The sequence below is a fragment of the Pelophylax lessonae genome (genome assembly GCF_965119305.1).
Source record: "Pelophylax lessonae genome assembly, chromosome: 1".
In the NCBI taxonomy this organism is placed as follows: domain Eukaryota; kingdom Metazoa; phylum Chordata; class Amphibia; order Anura; family Ranidae; genus Pelophylax; species Pelophylax lessonae.
In genome coordinates, this window is record NC_138768.1 from 24,630,841 (window position 1) to 24,656,570 (window position 25,730).

Here is a 25,730-nt window from a genome sequence, read left to right on the forward strand (position 1 = left end):
GTGAGGGATTTAATGTCTGACAATCTAGCTTTGTTCCTGGCCGAGGCCAGGGCAATCAGATTTCCCCTGATGACTGCCTTATGAGCCGTCCACACCACAGGAGTGGGTGAAATCCCATCCTCATTAATCTGGAAATAATCTATCAGTGAAGAGGAGATCTGGGCAACCAACGCCGGATCATTCAGTAAGGAGTCATTCAGTCTCCAGTTAAATGTCGTGCCACCCAGACCCACTCCCCCCGATTCGAAGAGCACAATCTGGTGGTCGGACCAAGGGCAGACATGTATACCTGCAGCTGAGGAATTAGCCAGCCAAACCGGGGTACAAAAAATATAATCAAGCCTGGCCGAGCTATCGTGTGGATGAGAATAAAAAGTGTAACCCTTTGTACCAACATTGTGGGCTCGCCAGGTGTCTATCAATTGTTTATCATTTAATGCACGTTTCAGGCTTTTAGGGAAAGCCTTGGATGAGGCCGTAATATTACTTCTGTCCAATGAAGGATGGGCAGCTAGATTGAAGTCCCCTCCAACCACCATGTGTGGGGATTCAAACCTGTCAAGAACTTCAAAAAATTGTCTAAAAAATGTGGCATGCGTGTCATTAGGTGCATACACAGAAGCTAAGGTAATAGCCTTGCCTGCAATACTCCCCTTAATAATCAAGAATCTGCTCTCTGGGTCACAGTACGTGGATGATATATCAAAAATTATACTATTACGTATAAAGATGGCAACTCCTCTAGTTTTATTATGGAAAGATGAACATTTAAACTGCTTGAAAGATTTATCGAAAAATTTAGGGTGTCTGTCAGTAGCAAAGTGCGTCTCCTGTAATAAAATTATGTCCGCTCCTAACCTTTTATAATGTTTGAAGGCCTTATTTCTTTTATTGGGGGAATTGAACCCTTGAACGTTGTGTGACAAAATTTTAATCCCCATAATTTATATTAAAAGGACTACATTCATACTGAAATTCCTGTAGGGTAAACTTTTGAGAAAAGGGAAAAATGACCAGATCCGAGTGTAAATAACCAAACAGGTAAAACCTCTGGGGAACCCAAGGAGTGGGCCCCAGACTGATTGGGGGTTGAATCTCTGACTCGGTATAGTGTGAACCTCGCTCCCAATTAGGGGCTAGAAAAGTATAGAACAACCAAAATACTTGCATGTTGTATATAAAGACCTGAGAAAATGACTTTCTGTTAACAAACGAACATTTTTTGAAACAACAACTGATCAAATAAAAGAAGATCATACAAAAATTTTGAACCTGAGAAAATTTCTTGGAGATGGGCAGAAAAATAAAACCCATCCAAAAAAACATTACCGATTGGACAAAACCGTCCAAAAACCGCGTGCGGAAATCCGGGCACCGAAGGCGCGGAGAGACCCGGGGGACCATCCCCGCCTCGGGCGCACGGGCATCCGCAAAACGGTACATAGGGGACTGACACACGGGAGAGGAGAGAGAAAGGTAAACAAGCAAATTCAAGTAATTATATCAAGAGCGTTTAAACCATCAGATTATCTTTGCAGACACACTAGTGGGCACAGTCACCCCAGCACAGCCGCCCCATGGTGGGGAGCGACCACACTAGGGCAAGGGCACACCAGCGTTCAAGAAATCCAAGGAGACACTCAAGTGAGATTTAGTGTATCACCAGGAATGCCTAGCTCTATAGTGGACATCCTCAGAAACCGCCGTCTCTAAAAGGATTCCGCCATCTTCGCTGATCTCTTCTGGTTGCTGGGGTGGACCAAGATGGCGACGGCCTAGGGGTGTTCTGAGGGCGAACCTCAGGAGCAGCTTCCAGTAGGCCCAGTTTGACTAGAAGTTCTTTTCCTTCCGCCAGGTTATACACCACGTAAACTGTGCCATTGTGAGGGACTGTCAGCTTGAAGGGAAAACCCCATCTGTATCGGATACGGGCTGCTTGTAACACAGAGGTGACCTCTTTCATCTTGCGCCGCCTTTCAAGTGTGGCCTGGGAAATATCGGGATAGATCTGTATGCGAGTGCCCTCCAATAAGATGTTGGGAGTGTTCCTGGAAGCTCGCAAAATATCCTCCTTGATTAGGAAGTCTTTGAGGCATAAAATAATGTCTCTTGGAGGCTTATCAGGAGGAGGTTTGGGGCGCAGGGCCCTGTGAATCCTGTCACAGGTGAAATCCGATTCCTGTTTGTCAGGCAGCAGGTCTTTGAAGAGCTTGGAAACTGCGGGGATCAGATCTGTAACTGTTTCAGGAATACCTCTGAGGCGCAGGTTATTCCTGCGATTTCTATTGTCCAAGTCCTCCACTTGTGATTGTAACAAGCTATAGTTATCAGAAAGCAGCTCAAAGTCCTTTCTAAGGTCATTATGGGCGATAGAAAGTTCGTCGTGCTTGGTCTCCAGTAAATCTGTGCGGCCTCCCAAAGCGGCTATCTCCTGGGTTAGCGTATTAGTGGCCTTGTGAATTTCAGTTTGAAATTTGTCTGCTAATTTTTCATACATAGCAGCAAAACCTGCATCTAAATCCGCCTTTGTGACCATACATGAGTTCTCACGGGGAACTTGTTGAGGGCTGGGTTGTGAAGGTGGTTGAGCAGGAACTGCCTGAGGCGATGGAGGGGCTTGGGCGCCATCCTGAGACATCTTGGTGATTTCCTTTGTGCGGAGCAGATAGGTCGTCAGGGAGTGCTTTGGCGTGCCCCCCCGATTCTTTTTCTTGGCTGACGGCATGCACCAGGTGTTCCCCCGGGGGTGTTGAAAATTGTGAGCAAGTATAAGCTAAATTGGCCCCGGGGATCCAGCCGATCTCTCTCCCCTCCGAAAAACCTGCGCACTTAGCACTCGCTCATATCAGCGCCGAGCATTACTGCATTAATTGATGCATATATATTCAATACAGTGAAAGACATATATCTGCGTATGCCCAGGGTATTGAAACGAGTGATGCAAACAGGGTGCAATAATCTGCAGGTAGTATTTCACAGATGACAGTGAGGCAGACAAGGTGCAATACTCTGCAGGCACTATCTCCCGAATGACAGTGAGGCAGACAGGATGTAATATTCTGCAGGCAGTCCCGCACATATGACAGTGAGGCAGACAAGGTGTAATAGTCTGCAGGCAGTCCAGCTCATATGACAGTGAGGCAAATAGGGTGCAATAGCCTGCAGGCCGTACCGCTCAGATGACAGTGAGGCAGACAGTACTTTCAGGGAGATGGTGAGAGCTCACTACAGCAGTAGGTAATGATGGTATAAACCCAACTGTTACCTCTTCTTGTACAGGTTGTGATGAGCCTGCCAGTTATGGATGGCAATCCCAGGGGGAGATTAGGTGGGCTGCAGGCGGCTCAAGTCCCAGGATTAATTGATGCGTGCCCCACCTGTGTGGTATAGGCAGTGTGCTGGTGGCTCCAAATCTCCCCACGGTGGATATAGCAGGAGGGATGTAATACAGGGCAGCGCTGGGCCCGATCCAAGATGGCGACCGGGGCCTAGGATGAGAGCGCTGGAGCTCAGAGTATGGGATCCCAGGGGAGAGGAGCCTGATGGTTGTGGTGGTGGAATGGTAGGCGGAATGCCCCCCTTGAGCCGTGTCCTACCTTACAGGGATTGCAGCGTCCCGATTACACCTCCGGAGGCGGCCGCCGTGCGGTACTCGAGGCCGCGGCTTCAATCACGGAGGTAGGCCGCAAATGACCGTGCGGTCAGCCCGCTCGCATCCCCGCAAGAGAGGCCTCAAAATGTTTGCGGGGAAGCGGGCAATCCAGCAAAGGTAATATTATGGCCGTGGGGGCCAGGATTGCGGAGATATCCGCGTGGATACAATGTAGGCCTCGGAGCTCTGTGGAGATACGTCCGCACGGCCCAACATTTTTTATTAAAACAAAAATATGTATGTTTTCTTAAAATTTATTTTTTTTTTTTTCCACATCGAATCTCTTGTGTGTTGTATTTGTTTAGTCTATTCTGAGTGGTGTGGTCTGTAATTGTTAGCATGTTGGCTTTGGTTTATGTTCTCTATGAAATAAAACATGGAAGGGGCCAAAGAGAAGCCTCTAAAGAACGGCTGCATAAAGGGATGCTCAGACCAACTTTGTATGAATAATCAAAAATGCTTTATTAAGGATCAAAGTGACACATGTCTAAAAATTAACCCCGTCATAGGGGAACAGTGTACAAAACATGAGAGGATACAGAAAATAAACTGACCACACACAAGACATAAAACCAAAAAAAGAAATCACACATACAAGGCCGGCCTCACACATACACTGGAAGATCAGACCAGCAATGACCGGAGTAAGCTGCATACATTCCAGCCGGGAATGTTTGAATGCTGCTATCTCATCGGTTTGCTGGTCGGCATGCCACAATGATGTAAAATATCTGGTATGATGTATAACCAATATAGCTGCACCAATGGTTCAAAAGGTTGAGAACTTCAAACTTAAAACTCTAATTTTGTCAACCCTAAAATTCAAAATATACTGTGAACTGTTGCCATGCAATGCAGATCTAAACCCATACACTTCTACTGTGATTGAGAGGCATATAGGCTCTGGATTATCAACACGATTTCACCATGAAAAGAGGGAGGCATCTAGAGGAATGTCTGCACACCGATTAATGTAAACTGTAAATAAAGCCAGTCCTTGACATGGATGATGGCTCGTATCTTGAAAAAGATGAAGTTCAAATCTTCAAATAACGTTTGGTTTGTATAATCGGGCCAACTTAGAACCCCTATAGCAGAGAGTCTCTTGCTGTAATGGTGAATAGGGGTGCAGGAGCAAGGGAGAGACGCAGTATATGGGGAAGACTGCGCGGGCTCACACCGAACATAATCTGTATCCCATACTGGTCAATTGTGCCATTGGCCAGGTGACGGCCGTAAATTAATTGGCATATATCCACTGTATGGCTGGGTCAGCTTGGTGGTCACGGCCTTTTCTCTATCCCATTTATTATAAATGCTTATGCTCACCATGCACTGGAAGTCTTGAATGAAGGGACATCTGCATAATTCCTTGGGGTAATTTTGAAGTAACGGCCCAGACATTAAATGTTCCGCTCCGACATGCCACGAGGGGATGGCGTGTTCTGAAATTTGAGACTTGTATTGAGGCTAAATTTGAAGGGGGACCTTTTATTGGGTCATTATGTGAACATTGAGTTTAGAAAATGGAAATGTAACCATATGTTTGGAGATAGAGAAGCATGTGTGTAGAAAGGCCTACATTAACCAGGGCCCTTACTTGGCCAACAACACTCCCAAAATACCAGAGATCAAACACAAACTAATCGTTTTCGATATAAATTTATTGCATCACAAAAAAAAAATTTAGAAATAATATCCTGCCACCCTCAAATTTTTTAAATAAAAATGGCCCCACAATTTGGCCAATGGTCACATATATCAAGAACAAATATATACAATAAATATCCAAAAACACACAAATAAAAAAGCTAAGGTGGTGGCTGATGAGGTGTGCTTGAACCAGGAAAATAACCAAGCAAAATTTGTTGTGCCAACATGAATTTCTGCTCCGGGGTCAGCTGCAGCAGTTGTGCCAGTTGAAGTAGTGCCTGCTGTTGCTGCTGTTGTGTCTGTGGCTGCGACTGCGGCTGTGGCTGCTGCAGCTCCACCCAGGCTACTTGTTGCTGCTGATGATGCAAGGGTTGTGAAGATGTGTGGGGACTTGTGCTGGATTGTTTGATGGTGTGGGCCACCGTGCGGGGGGAAGTGAGATGTCTGTGTGGTACCAAATAAGGGGAACGGCCTGGGGAGGAGTGAAACGAAAAAGGTGAGTAGGGATGGTAGCCGGTTGGAAGGGGTATTGTGGAACCAGTTCGCAAAGAGGTTGTGCAAGAGGATTGCTCATTGAGGGGTGTGAGATTTGGAAGGGACTGTGTAGTGCTGGGAGTGGCTACAGGAGGAATTGTCCCTTCCCCAGCTGCCTGCCCAGTGGCCAACACTGGCATTGCCCTCCTACTACCACAACCTGCAGTGGCAGGCGATTGTGCTGTTTGGGAGGGCTCTGCCAATGGGGCATCTTCAGCTCCAACCAGGCGTTGGCATGTGTCCAGCACCTGAGTGTCGACACTTTGCCGATCCCGTGGATGCTGGTCTGCTAACCTTAGAAAGCAGTCATGCATTTCCTGTTGAACCTGTACCAAAGCTCTCTGATTTCTGGCCATCATTGATACAGATTCCTGTATGAGCCCTAGCAATCGTACTAACTCACTAAATTGATCAGCAGGCCTCCTTGACTCATTTTGGAGCCAATACTCGGCAAGCAGCATCTGGGCCACATCCAGCAGAGATGGACGAGGTGGGGTAGGTGACAATCCCGCTGCATCCAATGCTGGCTGAAATCAGAAGAAAAAGACAAATTATTTATTATGTTTTTATTACTAATATGACAATGGCAAAACAGTTTCTACATGAACCCGTTCAAAACTAACCCTGGTCTGGTAGGTTCATTCTGGTTTTGTAAAGTCTGTTACTACACCAATGACTTTAAACATCTAAGTAAGTTGTCTAAAATCTGGCCAGAAATAGGCTACATGACACCCCCACAAAAAGACACACATGAAGTTTGACATGGAAAATCAAAGACTAGCAGGACTTTAAAGGTCCTGTATGTTTTAGAAACTTTTGGGGCCCCCGAAATTATACAATAATTCCCTGACCTTCAGGATCTAATTCTTGTGGTGCTGGTGCATCGTCAGAATGTCCCAGCACAAATTTCACACAGACAAAGTAAGCCACATCTAGCCCAAAAACAGTACTACCATTTAAATGGAACATTTGCACCTTGTTCTCTTATATCATATACCCCAGCATTGGATGCAGAATCCTTGCCAGCTCCTGGTCCAACTCCAGCTGCTCCTTCAAGAGAGGCCTGATGTTCTTTGAAAATAAAAAAAAATAAAAGGTTTAGTAAATAACCTTATGCAGTAAGGATTTGGGGCAAATTTCAATCCTAGCTTCAGGAATTAAGCATTGAGGCCAAACATTCAAAAGTGTTTCCCTGGGCTCATAGGACACTTGCTAGCACCCTCCCAAAGGATAAGAAGGCATGGTCAGAATACTAAATAGGGCACCCATGAATGAAGACAACGGTGTTTTGAAGGGTCGACATCTAAAAGCCAACACTCTTTCTAAAGAAATGGCATTTGCTTCAACTGGGTTAACAATAACATTCATAAAAATAAACATTAACAATGCATACCAACAGCCTTGCTGCACTGGGGGGGAAGGGGGGGGGGGGTTCCCTGCTGCTGCTCTTTTGTAAAGAGGACATAGCAATATGAGCTATCATTGAAAGGAGAAAATAGTCAACTACATTGTTTAGCACAGTAGGATATGGGACCTACCAGGAGGAGGGTCAACACTGATGTCACCAGCAGTGAGTCCGTCTGGGTCGCCAAGCTGCATGGGCTGTGGAGGGGCTGAGATCCGTGCTACAGATGAACAAATTGCAGGTTTTGGGAAAAAAAAAGGACAATTTGAAGGCCAAGTATAAAAGTCAATTCATGTCACACATAGGATAGTACACACAATTTACATCCAAGTTAATAACCTACCTTGGCACAAAGCATCCGAATCGACATCCTCCCTGGAAAAGATGGTGTCGGGGCCAAGGATCCTCAAAAAAGGCAATTGATAAATCCAGATAGAACGTTCAGCACCTGGATCCAGCCGACCTTCTCGGTCATATAGGCCCTCCGCAGCCCATGCAGTTAGCTTCTTCCGAACGGACCCACGGATGTCGTTGACCCTCTTCCGCACATTTGCAGTAGAGCAGCGTGTACCACCCAGTGCATTTACGGCATCCCAGATTTCATCCCACAATCATAACCTCTCAGTATTAGAGGTAGCCTGGGCCCTGGTCCCTTGTAGGCGATCATATCTTGCAATATAGGCATTGGACCAGGACCCGGCTCTGATCGAAGGAGAAACGGGGACACCGGGGGGCCTGAGGACAAGCTGCCTCTTGTGGAAATTCCCTCTACAGGACTACTGGGAGAAGAGGCAGCTTGTCCACTTGGTGTGGTAACACCCCCCCCCCCGCCTTCCTCCTCCGGGATGGAGACGGTGGACTCCCTTCTGGATATAGCTGGAGCCTCCCTCACACCAGGACCAGACGATCTGACCCCCCTGCCCCCCCTGCCCCCCCTGGCCCCACTGGCCACCCTACCCGCTACCTTACTACTCCTCCTAGTCCCTGTACGAGTGGGTGGGGCCATGGGAGAACGAGGTGGGCAGGTGATCTGGCTGTCCAGCAGCAGAAAATAGCCTCAACGCCACAATCTGCAATAAAAAAAGAGCAAAAAGGAAAGAGAAAAAGCCATGAGTTTCACAATGCAAAAATATACAGTATAATTAGTGAACAGTTACAGAACACACTTACCAAAGCTAGCCACTGATTGCTTTCCAAGCCGCGTTGGTGGTGGTTGTGGTGGCAGAAAGTATAGCCCAATACATACTGCAAAGAAAAAATAAAAATTAGAAATCGCATATGCAACAGCACTGCACAAAGCCCTTAAAACACTTACCAAAGGGCACTACACGGGCTGGCTTGATGGTGTTGGTGTTGGTGGTATTGGTGGTATTGGCAGGTATAGCCAAAAGGAGGCTGCAAAGAAAATACAAACATGAGAAATCGCATATGCAACAACACTGAACGAGGCCCTTAAAACACTTACCAAAGGGCACTACACGGGCTGGCTTGATGGTGTTGGTGGTGGTATTGGCAGGTATAGCCAAAAGGAGGCTGCAAAGAAAATACAAATATGAGAAATCGCATATGCAACAACACTGCACGAGGCCCTTAAAACACTTACCAAAGGGCACTACACGGGCTGGCTTGATGGTGTTGGTGGTGGTGGTGTTGGTGGTATTGGCAGGTATAGCCAAAAGGAGGCTGCAAAGAAAATACAAACATGAGAAATCGCATATGCAACAACACTGCACGAGGCCCTTAAAACACTTACCAAAGGGCACTACACGGGCTGGCTTGATGGTGTTGGTGATGGTGTTGGTGGTATTGGCAGGTATAGCCAAAAGGAGGCTGCAAAGAAAATACAAACATGAGAAATCGCATATGCAACAACACTGCACGAGGCCCTTAAAACACTTACCAAAGGGTACTTCACGGGCTGGCTTGATGGTGTTGGTGGTGGTATTGGCAGATATAGCTAAAAGGAGGCTGCAAAGAAAATACAAACATGAGAAATCGCATATGCAACAACACTGCACGAGGCCCTTAAAACACTTACCAAAGGGCACTACACGGGCTGGCTTGATGGTGCTGGTGGTGTTGGTGGTGGTGGTATTGGCAGGTATAGCCAAATATAGACTGCAAACATTAAACAAACATGAGAAATCGCATTACCTACATGCCTGCACATGAGAAGAAATTACACTTAGCAGGAAAGCAAAAAGGGGGTCTTTGGAAGCTGGGAAGGTAAGGGGGCAGGTTTTCAGGCCAAATATAGACTGCAAACATTAAATAAACATGAGAAAACACATGTAAAAACAACATGCACATGGGGGCAACTGACAATGATTAAAAGACACTTGAGGGGTTCCCGAGGTATTGTGGGTTGGAGGGGATTCACCATAGACAACTAAAGCACCCCCAAGATAAGTAAAGATTGCATACTTCAGGAAGCAATAACGGTGAGCAAGACCACACAGACAGATATATATATATATATATATATATATATATATATATATATATATATATATATATATATATATATATATAGAGAGAGAGAGACAGAGAGAGAGAGAGAGAGAGAGAGAGAAAGAGATACAATTGTCTTACCTAAAGATAATGAAAGTTGTGGCTCACGGGGTCTTGCTAGCAGACTTCACTCTGTAACATCCATCAGCCATATTGGCCATGTGCTGATTTTATAGCAGGCTCACAGGTGTGGCAATTAGCGGCCGTTTGTATATATACCTACGCATGTGCGCTGGCTAATTCCCGCGCTTAAAATGGAAAACTGAAGGCTTTTAGAAAGTGCGATGTTCGCATTTATTGGTGCCCTGTTTGAGGAGGCCATAGCACAGGAGGCAGCAGAAGGTGGGAAAGCAGGTGCTGGGGAAGCAGCTGCAGCTGCAGCAGCACCTCCAGTCCATGTGCCCTCACCTCGCCAGCCACTAATTTTTGCTTCAAGGCTATATTTGGACAAGCTGCGGGATTCTGATATCAGGAGGACGTTCCAGCTCGAGCGAAGAGCTATTCTACACCTCTACCAGCTGATAGAGAACAAAATTACATCTGACACACAGTGCGGCCATGCGGTGCCCGGCATGGCCAGATTGCTGGCCACTTTGTATATCTTAGGGCGTGGCAGCTTCCAAGCCACTTCTGGATGTATAATGGGCATTAGCCAGGCCACAGTTTCCAGGGTGTTCATGTTGGTCATTGATGCCATTGTGGAGATTGTGCCCCAATTTATCCACTGGCCACAGAATGACAACGAGTAGAACAAAGTGAAGTTGGGTTTCTACCAGCGGGCACAGATGCCGCAAATCCTAGGGGCAATAGATGGCACCCACATAGCCATCAGGCCACCAAGGAGCCACGAAATGGAGTATCGGAACCGCAAGCAGTACCACTCCCTGAACGTCCAATTGGTGTGTGACGCCAAACAGCGCATAATGAGCGCCAACACAGGTCACCCAGGGTTGTGCCATGATTCCAGGATGTTACAAAACAGTGCTCTGTACCGGAAGTTTGAAAGGGGCGAAATGCCAGAAGGGTGGTTTATTGGTAAAGTCTTATTTTGTGACAAAAACATAAACTGTAAGGTTACATAGACATATGAATAAGCTACATCGGTGTACACCCCGATTAAAGCAAAGCCTACATAAAATGTATGTGTTATGAGTTGGCAGGCTGTTTGCACACAACCAGATCATCAGCCTACCAGCTCACAACAGAAACATTTCCAAAGTTGTCTTCAAGTCAAATGAAGGTGGTTACCCAATGTGTAAATGCTGTCCTAACGCCACACAAACAAAACATAAAAGTGATTCCAATGGTATTGCCGTATCCCGAAAGTCCTTTGCATAAGTGAGTCAATATTGTTTTCCTCAATATAGTGTAAGATATCTTCCAGAAGTAATGCCTATGCTAATCTAATTGTAAAAAAATATGGCGAAAGGTGGAACTTTCAATAGAAAGACACCACTTTTGGTCTCCTTTTTTCCATTTAGATTAGGGATTTAGGCAGTTAGACATAGTTCAGATGTTTCAGATGAGTTTTTGCACACAGATGAGCAGGTTGTTTTGAAAAATGCATCATTGTCTGCCATTTTGATGAGTCATCTAAAGTCAAATGATATGAAGAACTAATGTATATTTTTTTGTCTTTTCAGGGGATGCTGGTTACCCGCAGCTGACGTGGCTGATGGCTCCAATCAGATACCCCCAGGGCCGAGCACAACATAACTACAACAGGGCCTTGCAGAGAAGCCGGAGCATTATTGAGTTAACCATAGGTCTTCTCAAATCCCGGCTTCTCTGCTTGGCCCGGCCTGGGGGGGAACTCCTGTACTCTCCTCCAAAGGCTTCAAGGATCATCCTGGCGTGCTGCGTGTTGCACAACATGTGCGTTGCCAGGGATGAATCCTGGGAGCTGACGGAGGAGAGGGAGCCATATGTCCATCAGCTGGCGGCCCCCAGCTGCAGGGATGGCCACCTGGAATGACCTGGTCGCTAGCCACTTTACATGTAAGTACTGCAACCGCTCGAGATACGGCATGTGTATTAACTTGCTACTTTGCAGAGTTGACACTCACAGGGAGAAAGATGGTAATTATCATTCTGCCAATGACACTTTCCATTCTAGATAAAGTGTAGTCAACATTCCTAAACTGTGTTACTTGAGCAAGAACACACACCTCAAACCAGAAACATGTTGGTATTGTAAATAGTGGAGAGGGCTGAGAAGAGCTGGCAGGTGTTTAGTTGTGTCTATGCCACCTGTGTAGTTATTGACAAAATGAAAGGCTGCTTGGTATCTTATGGTGTCATAATTTTTCTGAATCTGGACATCTTGGATTGGAATCATGGCACGTACCCTGAGAAGCCTGTGGTGATGGGCTGTCTGGCGTCACAGGTGTGTATTCAAATGTTTGCATTAATTATTTCTGGTTTGTGTAAGTTGTGTGAAAATGTGTAATTTCACTCGTGATGTAGAAAATAAATGAAGTTAAAAATGAAACAAGCGGGCAGTAAGATGTGATTTACATGATGAAATGGCTTATGCTTTTCTTTATTTTTCCAGGAGTGGTACTGCTTGCGGTTGTAGCTGGTAGAAACCCACCTTCATGGACTCCACTCGTCTTTATTTGTGTTCAGTGGATATTTTGTGAAGCACATGCCCAGAACTGGCCTAGATCACCAACATGAACACCCTGGAACTTCAGAAGTGGCTTGGAAGCTGAACAGCAACCTGGCCATGCCTGTCCTCTATGAGCTGGTAGAGGTGCAGAATTGCTTCTTGACTCTGCATGAACTTGCTCAAGATATCAGAATCCCGTATCTTTGCCTGATGTAGCCATGGAGCAAAGATCGTGGGCTGGCGCTGTAAAGGCACACGGACTGGAGATTGTCAATATTACCTTGCTGCATCCCTCTTTATGCTGTAATTCCATGAAAAATAAATACTTTTGAACGGAACATGTCTTTATTTTTTGTGGGTGGCTACAGACTAAAGGGCCATACACACTATAAGATTTTCTGAAGACTTTTTCCTTCAGATTTACCTTTTCTATGTAGTGCAAGGGCCTGCCAGATTGCATACAAATTGAAAGTGTTTAGGTTTGACCTCATATTATATGGTTTTGGTAAGTCTAAAGGAAAAAGTCTTCAGAAAATCTTATAGTGTGTATGGCCCATTAAGCTGCCAATGCCGGAGCTTTGCACTTTGCATGCTGCTTGTACTGGTGATGTGAGGGGTTGGAATGTAGAGTAGGGATGGGACAGTGTTGTGTTGAGGTGTGAGGCAAAGTGTAGTGTTGGACTATGAGGGTCTGTGTTGTTCAAATATGGAGAGAGTCCAATATCAGACACATATGTTTGTTGTTCCTGAAATTCAAACAACCATGGTAAATGTGTAAACAATTGCAGCTCCAGAAAAATAGGACCACACTCATACAGTTAAAATTGTGTTTGTTCCATTAGTGCGCTGTATATTTATGTAGACCCCCCCCCCCCCCAAAATATTCAATAAAAAAAAAGAATAGAGCTGTTTGGTGAAAAGAAAGGAGTGTGTTAAGGCTAAAATGCACATATAGCTAAAGTACTAAACATTGTAGGGAATCTAGGAAGAAGACCATAGAAAAAGTGTGAGCTTTTAATATGGACCTGAAGTGGTCTAGAGGTTAGAATATTTTGCTCTGCACCGTGTAAGCATGAGTTTGATTCTACAGACAGATGAGATTATGAAATCGCTGAACATAATGTAATTTTGCAAGCGCTTCACGGTGTATGTTATGTGTATGTATGTGATGTACATTTTGTAGCAATATAAATGATCCAATCCGTTAGAGTTTTTAAACAAACAAAAATAATACACAAAAGAAGTTAGGTGGAGATGGTCAGCCTCAAACCTATGGCAGAGGGAGATGCATTACTCAGAGGACAAACCCACTAGACCGCAGTGCTATGTGAGACTACTCTGTGCGCAAAGACATAAGTGTGAGAATTTGAGAAGCCGTGATCGCCATTCAGCGTAGCTTAACGCCGCTGAATGCGGAATTCATTGTTGCTGTCACGCTTTCCAATTCACCACTGCGCGAGAAATAAACAAGCCAAAGCAGTCTTAAGCTGGAGGTTTAATAAATTTGGCCCTATATCTTTCACACAAACCAACCAGTATAGACTTATTGGTATTTTGTTCTCACCAAAGACATGTAGCAGAATACATTTTGGCCTAAATGTATGAAGACATTTGATTTGTTTTTAATTATATAGGTTTTATACCAGAAAGTTAAAATTATGTTTTTTGTTTTTTTTTTAATTTTCATTTTTTTCTCATTTATGTAATCAAAATAAAAAGCCCAGTGATGATCAAATACCACCAAAAGGAATCTCTACTTGTGTGAAAAAAATTATATAAATTTTATTGGCGTACAGTGTTGCATGACAATTACCAGTTTAAGTAGCAGAGTGCTGAATAGCAAAAATGCCCTGGTCATGAAGGGGTAAAACCTTCCAGAGCTGAAGTGGATGACATTGTCCAGAAAAAAAGAAGGCAGAGCTGTGTAGGGATGGGCTAATGGTTCAGTCTGAACTTTGGCTGTTAGGGGGTTTGAACAAATGCCTGAACTTTTACCTTTTCAGCCCCCTGTTCATCATGTATAAAAGTGGTATTTAATAAAGCTAGCATTTCAATTTCACTGATGTCATTGGACAATGGCCTACATGGCCGTTGGTCAACAATGTCATTACTATCCCTGTCCCTTCCCTCAGGGACCAGTCATGTGTGCTGGGTCTGTTGGGTTTTTAGATTCAACAAGTTTGCAGGTGGCCAACATTATGAATGAATAAACCTCTCACCTGCAATCCTCTGCAACCACCGGGCCAGGGTTTTGAGGAGAAGGACTATCTATGGGAGGACCTTGAATACCACATATAACTGAAAGAGGACTTTTAACAAATGTTTGTTTTGTTATTAAATGATTGTATTATTTCATATTCCATTGAGTAGTTGGGAAGATCACTGTGTACATGGTGGTGGTATAGATATATTGTAAATGTGGAAGCACTGCATTATTCTACCATATCGATTTTGTATCAAGCCTTGTAGGTCTGAATTTTATAAAAAGTAATTTTTGGGAATTGATACAATTTATTTATTTATTTATTTTTTACACAGTGCTAAGAAGGTAATGAAAAGACTGATCAAGGTAGATAAAAAAGTGTGTTTTTTAGCTTTGACTAAACCACTTCCTGCCCGTAGTACATCATATGGTGTTCTCGGCTTTGAGTGGGGATATCTGAATGATGAATGCAGCTGCAGGCATCATTCAGATATAATTTTTTTCAGCTGGCGATTCCCTTTACCATAAGAACAATCGTAGCGACTTTTCCCCCCCTCCCCCACCCTCTGGTGCTTCTACTGGCTTGCCTGTGCGACCGGCGAGGCAGAGAAGGAATCCACAGGCGGCGGAAGTACACCATAGAAAATCGTGAGGACCAGATGGTCCCCGGCAGTCCAGGGGAGGATCCAGGGGGAGGGGGGGCAATTGCTCCCCCCCCCCCGAGAAAATATTACTGATTGTGAGGCCAAGCACATTTCGGGAAATTCTGCCGTGATCTTGGCTGGAAAGCCAAGATCTTTTTTTTTTTTTTTTTTATCTCAGGCTTTCCAGCCTGGAGGAGAGATCTGAGGTCATATTGACCCCAGATCCCCATATCTCTCCATAAAGATGACCTGTCATGCACTATTCCTATTAAAGGGGATGTTTACATTCTTTGTAATAGAAATAAAAGTGATAAAAAAAATAAAAAAAAATAAAGGGAAAGCTTAAAAATAAAAATAACATAAACAATAATAAAAACAAAAGTTAAAGTGCCCCCGTCCCCACGAGCTCGCATGCAGGAGTGAACGCATTTGTATGTTGCACTAACATATGTAAATGCCATTCAATCCACACATGTGAGGTATTGCCAGAAACGTTAGAGCAAGTGCAACAATTCTAGCCCAATAACTCCTCTGTAACTTTAAACAGGTAACCTGTAAAAAATTTTATAGCGTTGCCTATGGAAATTTTTAAGTACCGAAGTTTGGCGTCATTCCACGAGTGTGCGCAATTTTAAAGCATGACATGTTACTGTAGGTATCTATTTACTCAGCATAACATCATCTTTCACATTATACAAAAAAAATGGGCTAACAGGGGGCGTGGTCTGGACATGGCCGAGTAGAGACGCGTGTCCCTTGAGCTCCCGGCCATCTTCTATCTACCTCAGCCTACTCTGCTCCATATTTGATGGAATGCTCTCAAAGAAGCGTAAGGTTAAGAATACACATACCAAGACCTGTCCGACCAGATCTGGCAGAGGAATACTACATTTTTTCTTGGGTTACCAGACGACTTTCCCCTTACATGAGGCCTTGAACTTGTGGGATCTGCCCGCCTCACCGGCTACCTCATTAACACCTGAGGTTTACCCGGATACTCTGGCGGCATACTGAAGTGCAGAGCCTCTCTACACACCCTCTGACCCTCTGTGGGGATGCTGAGCTGCGGTCGCTTCTACAAGCCCTAAGGCGGACATTGAGGCGCTCATCGGCCACCTGGAGAAAACACATCGTCAGGAGATCCGAGAGGTAAGGAAAGGCCTACAATCCCTCTGACTTCATGGGAATCCTTGTTGCTAACTCTGGAAAAGAGGATGTCAGCCCTGGAATCTATACAGGACTCCCATGTTGACACCCAAGTGGCTCTCCAGCTGCATGTGGAGGACCAGAGCCGGCGGAATTAACTGCGGCTCTGGGGACTGCCGGAGGCTACTGGTGCCAAGAACCTGCTTAAAAAAGCAGTGGCAATTTTAAAAAAAATCATAGGTGAATCCCTCCCTGCACATCTGGAGCTCGACCACATCCATAGGACCCTAGGTCCCTGCTCCTCTGATCCGCATAGACCAAGGGATGTCATTTGCCGGCTACATCAATATGCCCATGAAGAATCTATTCTACGGAAAGCATGGGAAGCTGGGGAAGTTGATTGATTGAGTGCTCATCAAGATCTTTCCCAACCCATCTAGAGCGACACTGTATCGATGGTCTGTCCTTCGCCCTCTCCTGGACCTTGCTCGCCAGCTTGGCCTTACATACAGATGGGGTTTCCCCCTCTCTGTAACCTGTCGTAGGGACCAACAGTCATTCACCCTACACACACCAAAGGATCTTCCAGCGCTCTTCGCCTTTATGGAAACTGAACCCATCCAGGTCCTAAATTGGCTGATGCTCCTCCGGAGGCCGGCTGCCTGGTCGGGTCTGCCGACATCATGGGGGAATCCCCCACCAAGACCACAGTTTACAGGTGGAGATCTCGGATGTCATCACCTGAGGGTCCACGTGAGGCCTGAATAATACATGCAGTCACTGATACTTACCTTGCATGTGGGTGCTTGCTACACTTACATGTACCCATCTACCATCCATGTCTCCTGTTCTGTTTCTTGTTTGCCTCAAAACCTTCTCATTGAATAACCTTGGAGCTGACAAGTTCTCATAAATGTTATACCTAAAAGAAGTCAAGGTCTTCGTGCCTTAATGTTTTATATACTACATTTAAGATACCATTAGATGCAGCTAGACTTTTCTGATATTTTGATGTATTATATGCTGACAGTTATATTTCTATATTGACTTGGGGGTATGGCTGCTTGGTCGGGTGTCCATCCTGCTGGGCGGGGGGTTCAATGGCTCCCCCCTCCGCCCCGGAATTCTAGGTGTGGGGTGAAGCGGGGTGCCCGTTACCACACACTTTTTTGCACTGCATCCTGGCCCTGGCTAATGAATAGGGCTGATGCCCCTCAGGGTGTCAGGTCACCTGTGACCAGGTGATGACTGCACCCTGTTGGAGGCAGGGGTGCACCGCAAGGTAGTGAACCCAGTAGCTGACTGCTGCGGATGGACATAAATGTGATCCCAAGATTTCCCAGGGCATGGAGTCTAAGACCCAGCAGGTGTTCACCAGAGCCTCTAGTGGTGAGGATGGACTTGGCTGTAGCTGGGCCCAGGTCGTGGCCCCTGGGGTCCCCTGGGTCACGCTCCGTAGGGAGAGAGGGGAAGCAGCCAGTCAGGACACAAGGGATAGTGATGGGTAAGCTGAGGTCGGGACAACAGGCAGACAAGGGTAACCAAGGAACAGGCCAAAAGTCAGGGTCACAGGCAAACAGGAGTAGTCAGAGACAAGCCAAAGTCAGTACACAGAAAGGTAGATCAAGCACACGGCAGACAGGAACACAACTAAAAAAAACTGTTGAACAGCAAAGCAGACCTGCAGTGCACTGGTTAATATAGACTTCCTGGAATTTCCTGGGGTGGGGCCGAACAGGGAGGAGATATGATAAAAAGGAGCCAGAAGGAGAGTCTGGCCTGTAATGCAGACATGAAGGAGCAGGTAAGCTTCCATACACTATTGCAAGTCCATAACAGTACCCCCCTCTTACGAGGCCTCCCCCTACCCCTCCTGGGCCCGATTTTAGAGGGAAACTTCAGATGAAACCTTTTTAACAGACGAGGTGCAAAGATCTCCGATGCAGGGACCCAAGACCTCTCCTCAGGACCAAAGCCTTTCCAATGAACAAGATACTGAAGAACGCCTCTACAGAGTCAGGAATACAGAACTTGACTGACCTCATATTCCTGATTATCCTCAGAAACTGGAGCCATGGTAGGGAGAGGACGAGAGAACTTATTGAGGACTAAAGGCTTCAGAAGGGAAACATGGAAGGAGTTAGTGATTCTGAGGCTTTTGTGGATCTGAAGTTTGAAACAAACTGGATTCAGTTTAGAAATTATAGTATATGGACCAATGAATCTTGGAGAAAACTTCAGGGAAGGCACTCGAAGCTTGATGTTCCTGGTGGAGAGCCAAACTTTGTCCCCTGGCTGAAGAGAAGGCGGTTTACGCCTGCGGTGGTCAGCAAAGCCTTTGAATTTGTCAGCAGCTGCCCGGAGGGATCATGAACGTCACTCCAGATAGAATTGAAGAACTCCTGAGCTGAAGCCAATACTGGGATATCCAGAGAACAGGTCATGGGAAGCGGAAGTTGAGGATGTCTTCCATAAACTGCGAAAAAGGGTGTTTTCTGCAAACTGGTATTTACATGATTGTTATGGGAAAATTCCACCCACGGAAGTAGAGAGGACCAATCGTCATGATGAGCGGAGACTAAGGTGCGAAGAAAGACCTCTAACTCCTGATTAACCCTCTCCGTCTGCCCATTTGATTGAGGATGGTAAGAAGAGGAAAAATCCAAGCCAATATTGAGGGATTTGCAAAAGGCTCTCCAGAAACGAGACGTAAATTGAACGCCCCTGTCTGAAACAATGTGAGAAGGAACCCCATGGAGGTGGAAAATTTCTCAAATAGAAGTGGGAACCAAGGCAGGAGCAGAAGGAAGACCAGGAAGGGGAACAAAATGAGCCATCTACAGATATTATCTCAGATTGTGGGTGACACATGGATGCCATCATCCCATAAGTCATTGGAAGTCAACACTGTTTTTCTCCTCTTATTTGGGATTTTTAAGGCAATCAATTGAAAAAAGCAAAAAATATATATGATAAAATTCAAATATTTATTGAAAAATGGTTAAAAATAGATATTGATGCACAAATCATGAAACCACGTCAACCACATTGATCGTGCTACAGAGCAACGGTTGAAACATTTGTAATCACATAATTAATAAAACATGATAATGATACTTAATCAGAAACAAGGTGATAAGGAAGAAAAAGGGAATACAGTGCTCCTCCATAGGGAAAAAGAACCCCTAAGGGGGAGAACATTTTGACGCGCTTCGAATAACTTTAGAACTTGTAGTTCGAATCTTCTCCACGGATATGTATATATTGTAGTCCCTTTTCTATAACAAGAGAGAAAAAAAAAAGGGGGAAAAAGAAAAAAGAAAAAAAAAAAAAAGAGAGAAAAGAAAGAAAAAGGAGAAAAAAGAAAAAAGGAAAAGAAGATGAAAATACATCACTCATTAACAAACAATGGCTTCAGATGTGAATCCTCCATAAATGAGTATATCAATAATTACCCACCACATTCTTTATCTTGACTCATTAATATAGATAATAGAATCCATCCATATTTCCTGCCAAGGGAGTGCTTGCGAACCTCACAGCCGTATCAGGAATATATGGGGAGGGAATAAGAAATGCCAATCCCCAGAAGATGAGAAAGCCTTTTGTCCCAGTAGAGCCACGGGGTATAAAGCTGAAGTTACCCCATACATTGCGGTGCCTTAAAAAGAGTAAAAGTATATACTATCGGTATCTGTTCAGGAAAAGAGAGGGGGTGTACCTTCTGGTCATGGAGGGGCCAAAGTGGCCTCCCCCCCCCCAGAGACCTACAAACCCCCAAGTAACATTAATAAAAGCTGGATCAAAATTTGATACTCACATGGATCAAATATCATGGATTGCTTCATAGAATAAATAAATCCACAGGATAACAATAATCATTCTCCCAGATTTCTTTTACAGCTTAAGTGCAGTAATATGCTTCCTTCCATAAAGGAAGGTGGGGGAAAATGGCGCCGGCAGTAGTCCTTGGCGTCTCCCTTTAATGCCCATGCGCGGTGGGAAGCCGCGCTGGGTGCCTTCCCTAATCTGTTTGATCGACCCGGAAGTCGTCACATCGAGACCGACGGACCGGAAACAAACAAACCGGCGCTCTGGAAATGACGCCGGAGGCTGCCCTGTCCCATCATACGGGGAGAACAAGACAGGAAACTAAATACCACCGACACAGGATAAGCGGACACGAGACAGGCTGGGGCCAGGGATCCCAACTACTGTGTCGGATTAGTCGCTCATTGCCCACCACACGCATAACAAAATGCATAGGTGAGCTTACCTGTGCCAGACCGGGACAAAAGGTCAAACATCATCGAATATTTCCACATGGCTGAATAGGGTGCGCAAGCAGGACATAATGGTAAAAAGTCAAAATATTCCAAAAAATCAAATTCAGAAAAGCTGCAGGACAACAAAATTGCTTTCGAAAATATAGTTTGCAAGTACATGCACAAAGCAACAAATATGTCATCCATATCATGTTTGGGTTCTAACATAGATGGACCCAAAATCTATAAAACAGACCTGAGAGACAAAAGGTCAAATATCATCGAATATTTCCACATGGCTGGATGGGGTGCGCAAGCAGGACATAATGGTAAAAAGTCAAATTATTCCAAAAAATCAAATACAGAAAAGCTGCAGGACAACAAAATTGCTTTCGAAAATATAGTTGGCAAGTACATGCACAAAGCAACAAATATGTCATCCATATCATGTTTGGGTTCTAACATAGATGGACCCAAAATCTTTAAAACAGACCTGAGTGGTGTTTAATTATTATACAGGATTTATATTATACAGGATTTATATAGCGCCAACAGTTTGCGCAGCGCTTAACAAAATGAGGGCAGACATTACAGTTACACTACAATTTGGAACAAAAAGGAATCAGAGGGCCCTGCTCGTTAGAGCTTACAATCTAAAAATGTCATGTATACATCCGCATGGAGGGTTCCTCACAGTTTCTAAGCCATAAAGACAAAAAATTGAAAAACACATACCTAATCATATTGGGTACAAAACATCTGTGTAAGTGCAAATCGCCCCTCCAGGCTGAACACAACCATTTGTGGAGGATGTGTCCGACCGGAGAATCCAGCAACAGCAACCACAGAATTGCTATATTCAAAATTCCAATAATAATTCAAACAATATATATATTATTCATGCCCTAGACAATCTCATGAACTTTGCTGAGGGTCAATTTGTCTTAAGTGGAGACTTTAATGTCCCCCTGATCCCCTCGGTTGACACATCTTCTAGAGTATCCTCCATCTCTCCTGGCTTGAACAAGCGAATAGGTCAATCGATACACAAAGCCCAACTGGTAGATATCTGGAGACTACAACACCCAAACAAAAGAGATAACGTGTTTTACTCCTTGCCACAAAAAACAAATTGAGAATAGATTACTTCCCAATTCCGCATGGCCAGCTCCACGCTGTACGTAATTCCTCTATTGGGTAAATAACGTGGTGAGATCATGCCCCTATTTTTTTTCCCTTTCTTAAGTACCTTCCTCTAGAAACCGCTTCTTGAGACTTAACAAAAGCCTTTTACAAATCCCTGAGGTTGCTACAGAGCTCTCTAAAGAGTTACAATCTTACTTTCAGATGAACGATACTCTGGATTGTGATATAGGAACTCTATAGGAAGCACACAAAACAGTCATTAGAGGCTTACTTATCAAACATGGCTCCCGGGTTAAAAGAGAATGTGGTAAACAGCTTGCTTTGCTCCTTTCAAACTTCATAACCTTGAATCACGATACAAATATGCTTCTACCCCATCACTAGAACAGGATCTTCTGTCCACCTGCAAACAAATCACTGACTTACTACAGTATAAAGCCAAAGCGGCATTAATACTCTGACGCAAAATGGGATATGAGTCAGGGGACAAATGTGGGAAAACACTGGCTATAGCTGTTAGAGAACATAAAGTAAGTTGGCAATGTATATACCCCAGATTATATCCTCAAATGGCCATAAAACTGTACTGCCTAAACAGATTGCGCAGAAGTTTGGGAACTTCTACTCTTACCTCTACAATCTAGCAGATAACTCACCCTCTCCAACTCTCATTAAAGAATAGATCATGTCTTCCCAGCTTCCTAAACTATCTTCAGAAATCCAAGAGGAATTAGAAATACCAATCACATTAGAAGAAATTCAAATAGCAATCAAAGGGATGAAACCGGGAAAGGCCAGACAGCTTCACCCTACAATATTATAAGACCTTCTCAATGACTCTTGGTCCCTATATGGAGAATTTTTTTAATACAGCTGGACCAGACACATGCTTTCCTAGAGACACTTTGAAAGCTCACGTATGTCTTTCCCAAAGAGGGTAAAGACCCGACATCATGTGGTAGCTATAGGCCTATCTCATTACTAAATGTTGACTTCAAAATGTTCACAAAAATATTAGCGACCAGATTAGCACGACATATACCAGATCTAGTCCACTTAGATCAGGTGGTTTTCATCCCTTCTAGAGAAGCAAGAGATAACACAACTAAGGTACTTAAAATACTCCATATAGCCAACTCTACTCATATACTCTGTGTCTTTCTTAATACTGATGCCAAAAAGGCATTAGACCGGGTGAACTGGAAATTTATGTTCTCGGTTCTTAGACATATTGGCTTAAGGGACACCATGTTACAATGGATTTCAAAACTTTATTCTGACCCAATGGCCCAGGTTGCGAATGGGACAAGTAAGGGGTGCCAATTATCTCCCCTCCTCTTTGCGCTAACCTTGGAGCCTTTTCTCTGTAAGGTCTGTTTAAACCCGGATATTTGGGGAATCTCTGTAGGAAACATCAAACACAAAATATCTGCGTATGCTGATGACCTACTTTTTTTCCTTGATGAACCCCATGGTGTCACTTCCGAATCTCCTCTGAGAATTTGAATTATGCAGGGCTATCTCTAACTTGAAAATACATTTTAGCAAATCAGAAACTATGGGTGTTGGGATATCCCCTCATCTCTTATCGTCATTAGAATCAAGCTTTAAAATGAAATGGACTGAATCTGCACTAACATACCTAGGTACATATATTCCCCCCAAATTATCTTGTATATCCACTTTACCCCCAAGCCTATTTTTGACACTTTTTGTTTACAAGTTTAAATCAGTATTTTTTGCTAGAAAACTTTGGAAAAATTACGAAAAAATCACATTTCACTGCATTTAAAAAAAAGTAAACAGTAAAGTTAGCCCATTTTTTTTTTATATATTGTGAAAGATGATGTCACGCCGAGTAAAATAGATATCCAACATGTTGTGGTTTAAAATTGCTCACACCCGCGGAATGGCGACAAACTACGGTCAATAAAAATCTCCATAGGCGACGCTTTCAAATTTTTTAACGGTTACTAGTTTAGAGTCAGAGTGTAGCTCTTGTTTTAAATCATTGCTCACACTCTGGCAATTGCGGCAATACCTCACATGTGTGGTTTGAACAGCGATTTAATTTGCGGCGCGACTTCCATATACGCTTTCTTTAGTGCGCGAGCTAACGGCGACGGGGATGGTTAAATTTTTTTTTTTCCCTTTTTTTTTTTTACTTTAGCACAGGTTTTAAAAAAAAAATAAAAATCTGATCACTTTTAGTGCTGCCACAAGCAATGTAAACATCCTTTGTGACACCAATATGCAGTGACAAGTACTCTTTATGGAGGGATCGAGGGTCTAAAAGACCCCAAACCCCTCCACTACACTTCCATGTATTCAAAGCGCTGCAAACGGCATTTTTGAATACACTCGTTTTTTGAATCTGCCGCCTTTTGCAGCAGAGTAACAAGGAAGTGATGTCATGGGCGCCGCCTCCGGGTTATGTCATCGGAGACCCGATCGAAGCCGGCGGACGTGCCGGTTGGGTGCTGGGGTCTCCCGGTGGGGCGGCGGGAGGGGGGGGGGAACGTCCCCTCCCGCTCGCCAGGGTAATGATCGAGCGGCTGCCGAGCCGCATCGGTCGATACTACCGGAAAGCTGACTGCTGGCTGTAAACAACGGTACTGGGGTGATACCTCTAGCTAGAGGCATCACCCCGGTACAACCACGCAAAGCCAGCCGTCGTAGGTCTACTTCGCTGGTCGTTAAGTGGATATAAAAAATGATATAAAAAAAAAAATGATGGAAAGGAGTGCCAGAATTGGCCTGTTATGGAAGTGGTTATTAAAATATTTTTTGCAATATAATATCACATTTTTAACCCAAAACTGATATGTATATTACTTTGTTATCTGAAGAAATGAGAGTTATGGGTGAATAGACAGACCCATGGTGGAAATGTAAAAATTGCTCTGGTCCATACAGGGTATGCAGGTTCAGGAGCTGAGCTGGTAATTAGGTTTATACTTGGTTGTCCACCTCCAGCTAAAGACAAAATCAGTCTTGCAGTGGGAGTGTCTGTCCAGTAACTGATGAGCAGGAGACCCCTAGGTGGGATTACAGGAGGAAGAACTCATCAAAACTGGAGCAGCCAGAATCAGGGACAGTTGTTTATGGCAACCAATCAGCTTCTAGCTTTCATCTTCAAAGCCTAACTGAACAAGCTAAAGATAGAGGCTGATTGGTTGCCATGCACAGCTGCACCAGATTCTAGTTGATCCTGTTTTGATAAATTTCCCCCTTAACCACTTGCCGACTGTTCTATAACCATACAATGCTACAGGGCGGCCGGCTAGTTTTGGGGGGGCTATCATATGACAGCCTCCCGTGATCGCACCTGCCATGCACCCACTGTGGGGTGCTGGCGGCATGCTCTGTGGTCACAGTGTCAAGAGAACACTTCTTATCACAGATTGAGATAAAAAGGCAATCCGCGGCTCTTTACCACATGATTAGCTGTGTCCAATCACAGGCGATCATGGATAAAAACAGAAGCCGGTTATCGGCACTCCTTTCCTCATACTGATAGCATGAGGAGAGGAGAAGAGAGCTGATAACCAGCTTCTCTAAAAGGGGCATGTACACTGATAATTAAGGCACTGATTATCAGTTTCCTGACTATCAGTGCACTCCCAACAGTGTCCACCAGTACTGCCAATCTGTGCCCACCAGTGCCACCTATCAGTGCTGCCTACCAGTGCCCATCAGTGCAGCCTCATCATAACAAACTTAAAAAATGTGGTGTTTTTTTTTCAAAATTTTTGTATTTTTTTATTTATTTAGAAAAAAATAAAAAAACAGTGGTGAATAAATAAAAGCACAAGAAACCTCTATTTGTGTGAAAATAATTTCAAAAAATGTGTTTGGGCACAGTTATGTATGACCGCACAATTGTCATTCAAAGCATGTCATGGCTGAAAGCTGAAAATTGGCCTGGGCAGAAAGGGGCTAAAAGTTCCCAGTATTCAA

General features: G+C 44.4%; 1 protein-coding gene across 1 annotated transcript in view; it reads left to right on the top strand.

Moving 5' to 3' along the window:
- The window catches only part of LOC309545093 (vomeronasal type-2 receptor 26-like), a 427,741-nt gene that overhangs the window by 21,698 nt on the left and 380,313 nt on the right, over positions 1–25,730 (top strand). The window lies entirely within an intron of this gene.